The sequence below is a fragment of the Engystomops pustulosus genome, unplaced genomic scaffold, assembly GCF_040894005.1.
Source record: "Engystomops pustulosus unplaced genomic scaffold, aEngPut4.maternal MAT_SCAFFOLD_185, whole genome shotgun sequence".
In the NCBI taxonomy this organism is placed as follows: Eukaryota; Metazoa; Chordata; class Amphibia; order Anura; family Leptodactylidae; genus Engystomops; species Engystomops pustulosus.
The window spans coordinates 35,354-41,353 of record NW_027285065.1 but is presented as its reverse complement, the minus strand read 5'-3'; positions in this window follow the sequence as shown (position 1 = coordinate 41,353).

The following is a 6,000-nucleotide window of genomic DNA, read 5'->3' as shown; positions in this document are numbered from 1 at the left end:
AATGCAGATCAATCCTCACAGAGACATACAGTAAACCACAAGCAGTCAATTCAATTTTACAGGCTGATAGCTGTCATCCGAGCCACACGATAAAAGCAATCCCACTAGGTCAGATGCACAGACTAAAAAGAAACTGTACTGAAGATAAGGCTTTTCAAGTAGAATGTGAGAAATTAGCCCAAAACTTAAAGTCTAGAGGGTACAAGCACTTTATTAGAGTCTGAACAGGGTGCAATAAGAAAAAAACAAAAAAAGGAAAAAATCACCTTTTCAACAAATTTTAACAGCAACTATGGGCAAGTGTGTAATATAGTAAAAAAATATCTGCCAATGCTGAATAGTGACATAAAATTACGAACTATCTTAAAGGAGGGAGTGCAATTTGTAGCCAGGCGAGGTAGAACCATTGGAAGCATAGTGTCCCCTAGTCTTTACAAAGAACAAAAAAACAAAAAAATTTGGCTCTCACAGAAGGGCTTTTTTCCTTGTCATGGGAGTAGGTGCAATATGTGCGCATATGCCAAAAAATGTAACACTGTGAAAAGCAATGACAGATCCTTTGATATTGAAACATTTATTAATTGCAATTCAGACTATGCGATTTATGTCATTGAATGCACAGCTTGCTGCATAAAATATGTGGGCAGCACAAAAAGAAAAATAAAGGACAGAATAAGTGAACATATAGGGGATGTGTCAAAGAAAAGTAAGGGAATATCAGGGGCGACAAAGCACTTTGTAGAAAAACACAATAGAACAACAAATTTTTTGAAATTCTTTGGTGTAGAGAGGGTTAATCAACCAGAAAGAGGTGGTGACTGGCTAAAAGCATTAAGAAAAAGAGAGGCTTATTGGATTATGAATTTAAACACTAGGATCCCCTCAGGCATGAATTTTAGGGAAGACCTTATGATGATTTTTTAAAGAAATGTATAAAATGTTTTGTAATGACAATTGTATCCACTGTGTATTTGTAATTGTATCTGCTGTGCAAAGAGGAAGTGATGTCCAGACTTGGGTGTACCCGCCCATGTACCCGCCCATGTACCCGCCCATGTACCCGCCCATGTCAGTCCTCTTTTCTTTTAAATATGGTTGTGCATTGAGCAAAATGTTACCATGATTAAGGGAGATTATTCTCCTGAAACGCGTTGGTCTTTGCTATGGACTTTTTAATTTAAATGAAATAAAGAAGAATGGATTTTTACTACTGATGCTGAGCTATTCCTTGAATTTGAATTTTCATTATAGTAGTTATATTCTTGTACATAGGGGGCAGTATTATAGCAGTTATATTCCTGTACATAGGAGCAGTACTATAGTAGTTATATTCCTGTACATAGGGGGCAGTATTATAGTAGTTATATTCCTGTACATAGGAGGCAGTATTATAGTAGTTATATTCTTGTACATAGGGGGCAGTATTATAGTAGTTATATTCCTGTACATAGGGGGCAGTATTATAGTAGTTATATTCCTGTACATAGGGGGCAGTATTATAGTAGTTATATTCCTGTACATAGGGGGCAGTATTATAGTAGTTATATTCTTGTACATAGCGGGCAGTATTATAGTAGTTATATCCTGTACATAGGGGGCAGTATTATAGTAGTTATATTCCTGTACATAGGGGGCAGTATTATAGTAGTTATATTCCTGTACATAGGGGGCAGTATTATAGTAGTTATATTCCTGTACATAGGGGGCAGTATTATAGTAGTTATATTCCTGTACATAGGGGGCAGTATTATAGTACTTATATTCCTGTACATAGGGGGCAGTATTATAGTAGTTATATTCTTGTACATAGGGGGCAGTATTATAGCAGTTATATTCCTGTACATAGGAGCAGTAGTATAGTAGTTATATTCCTGTACATAGGGGGCAGTATTATAGTAGTTATATTCTTGTACATAGGGGGCAGTATTATAGTAGTTATATTCCTGTACATAGGGGGCAGTATTATAGTAGTTATATTCTTGTACATAGCGGGCAGTATTATAGTAGTTATATCCTGTACATAGGGGGCAGTATTATAGTAGTTATATTCCTGTACATAGGGGGCAGTATTATAGTAGTTATATTCCTGTACATAGGGGGCAGTATTATAGTAGTTATATTCTTGTACATAGGGGGCAGTATTATAGTAGTTATATTCCTGTACATAGGGGGCAGTATTATAGTAGTTATATTCTTGTACATAGCGGGCAGTATTATAGTAGTTATATCCTGTACATAGGGGGCAGTATTATAGTAGTTATATTCCTGTACATAGGGGCAGTATTATAGTAGTTATATTCCTGTACATAGGGGACAGTATTATAGTAGTTATATTCCTGTACATAGGGGGCAGTATTATAGTAGTTATATTCCTGTACATAGGGGGCAGTATTATAGTAGTTATATTCCTGTACATAGGGGGCAGTATTATAGTAGTTATATTCCTGTACATAGGGGGCAGTATTATAGTAGTTATATTCCTGTACATAGGGGGCAGTATTATAATATTTATATTCCTGTACATAGGGGGCAGTATTATAGTAGTTATATTCTTGTACATAGAGGGCAGTATTATAGTAGTTATATTCCTGTACATAGGGGGCAGTATTATAGTAGTTATATTCCTGTACATAGGGGGCAGTATTATAGTAGTTATATTCCTGTACATAGGGGGCAGTAATATTGTAGTTATATTCCTGTACATAGGGGGCAGTATTATAGTAGTTATATTCCTGTACATAGGGGGCAGTATTATAGTAGTTATATTCTTGTACATAGGGAGCAGTATTATAGTAGTTATATTCTTGTACATAGGGGGCAGTATTATGGTATTTATATTCCTGTACACCTAGAGGAGAGGAGGTTCTACCATCACCATAGACAGGGGCATCCTCTACACCTAGAGGAGAGGAGGTTCTACCATCACCATAGACAGGGGGCATCCTCTACACCTAGAGGAGAGGAGGTTCTACCATCACCATAGACAGGGGGCATCCTCTACACCTAGCGGAGAGGAGGTTCTGCCATCACCATAGACCTGGTGCATCCTCTACACCTAGAGGAGAGGAGGTTCTACCATCACCATAGACAGGGGGCATCCTCTACACCTAGAGGAGAGGAGGTTCTACCATCACCATAGACAGGGGGCATCCTCTACACCTAGAGTAGAGGAGGTTCTACCATCACCATAGACAGGGGGCATCCTCTACACCTAGAGGAGAGGAGGTTCTACCATCACCATAGACAGGGGTATCCTCTACACCTAGAGGAGAGGAGGTTCTATCATCACCATAGACAGGGGCATCCTCTACACCTAGAGGAGAGGAGGTTCTACCATCACCATAGACAGAGGCATCCTCTACACCTAGAGGAGAGGAGGTTCTATCATCACCATAGACAGGGGACATCCTCTACACCTAGAGGAGAGGAGGTTCTACCATCACCATAGACAGGGGGCATCCTCTACACCTAGAGGAGAGGAGGTTCTACCATCACCATAGACAGGGGACATCCTCTACACCTAGAGGAGAGGAGGTTCTACCATCACCATAGACAGGGAGCATCCTCTACACCTAGAGGAGAGGCGATTCTACAATCACCATATACAGGAGGCATCCTCTACACCTAGAGGAGAGGAGGTTCTACCATCACCATAGACAGGGGGCATCCTCTACACCTAGAGGAGAGGAGGTTCTATCATCACCATAGACAGGGGGCATCCTCTACGCCTAGAGGAGAGGAGGTCCTCGCATCACCATAGACAGGGGGCATCCTCTACACCTAGAGGAGAGGAGGTTCTACCATCACCATAGACAGGGGGCATCCTCTACGCCTAGAGTAGAGGAAGTCCTACCATCACAATAGACAGGGGGCATCCTCTACACCTAGAGGAGAGGAGGTTCTACCATCACCATAGACAGGGGGCATCCTCTACACCTAGATGAGAGGAGGTTCTACCATCACCATAGACAGGGGGCATCCTCTACACCTAGAGGAGAGGAGGTTCTACCATCACCATGGACAGCAGGCATCCTCTACACCAGAAATAGAGGGAGTTCTACTATCACCATAGACAAAGGGCATCCAGTTACACCACTGGTAGCTGTGACCTCTGTTATAATACCGGTGGTAGCTGTGACCTCTGTTATTATACATGTGGTAGCTGTGACCTCTATTATTATACCGGTGGTAGCTGTGACCTCTGTAATGAGACCGGTGGTAGCTGTGACCTCTGTTATTATACCGGAGGTAGCTGTGACCTCTGTAATGAGACCGCTGGTAGCTGTGACCTCTGTTATAATACCGGTGGTAGCTGTGACCTCTGTTATAATACCGGTGGTAGCTGTGACCTCTGTTATAATACCGGTGGTAGCTGTGACCTCTGTAATGATACCAGTGGTAGCTGTAACCTCTGTAATGATACCGGTTGTAGATGTGACCTCTGTTATTATACCGGTGGTAGCTGTGACCTCTGTAATGAGACCGGTGGTAGCTGTAACCTCTGTTATTATACCGGTGGTAGCTGTGACCTCTGTTATGATACCAGTGGTAGCTGTGACCTCCGTAATGATACCGGTGGTAGCTGTGACCTCTGTAATGATACCAGTGGTAGCCGTGACCTCCGTAATGATACCGGTGGTAGCTGTGACCTCTGTAATGATACCGGTGGTAGCTGTGACCTCCTTAATGATACCGGTGGTAGCTGTGACCTCCGTAATGAGACCGGTGGTAGCTGTGACCTCTGTTATAATACCGGTGGTAGCTGTGACCTCTGTAATGATACCAGTGGTAGCTGTGACCTCTGTAATGATACCGGTGGTAGCTGTGACCTCTGTTATTATTCCGGTGGTAGCTGTGACCTCTGTAATGAGACCGGTGGTAGCTGTGACCTCTGTTATTATACTGGTGGTAGCTGTGACCTCTGTTATAATACCGGTGGTAGCTGTGACCTCTGTAATGATACCAGTGGTAGCTGTGACCTCTGTTATGATACCAGTGGTAGCTGTGACCTCCGTAATGATACCGATGGTAGCTGTGACCTCTGTAATGATACCAGTGGTTGCTGTGACCTCCGTAATGATACCGGTGGTAGCTGTGACCTCTGTAATGATACCAGTGGTAGCTGTGACCTCCTTAATGATACCGGTGGTAGCTGTGACCTCCTTAATGATACCGGTGGTAGCTGTGACCTCCGTACTAAGAACGGTGGTAGCTGTGACCTCCGCAATGAGACCGGTGGTAGCTGTGACCTCTGTAATGAGACCGGTGGTAGCTGTGACCTCCGTAATGATACCGGTGGTAGCTGTGACCTCTGTAATGAGACCGGTGGTAGCTGTGACCTCCTTAATGATACCGGTGGTAGCTGTGACCTCTGTAATGAGACCGGTGGTAGCTGTGACCTCTGTAATGAGACCAGTGGTAGCTGTGACCTCCGTAATGATACCGGTGGTAGCTGTGACCTCTGTAATGAGACCGGTGGTAGCTGTGACCTCCTTAATGATACCGGTGGTAGCTGTGACCTCCGTACTAAGAACGGTGGTAGCTGTGACCTCCGCAATGAGACCGGTGGTAGCTGTGACCTCTGTAATGATACCAGTGGTAGCTGTGACCTCCTTAATGATACCGGTGGTAGCTGTGACCTCCGTACTAAGAACGGTGGTAGCTGTGACCTCCGCAATGAGACCGGTGGTAGCTGTGACCTCTGTAATGAGACCGGTGGTAGCTGTGACCTCCGTAATGATACCGGTGGTAGCTGTGACCTCCTTAATGATACCGGTGGTAGCTGTGACCTCCGTAATGAGACCGGTGGTAGCTGTGACCTCTGTTATAATACCGGTGGTAGCTGTGACCTCTGTAATGATACCAGTATTAGCTGTGACCTCTGTAATGATACCAGTGGTAGCTGTGACCTCTGTTATTATTCCGGTGGTAGCTGTGACCTCTGTAATGAGACCGGTGGTAGCTGTGACCTCCTTAATGATACCGGTGGTAGCTGTGACC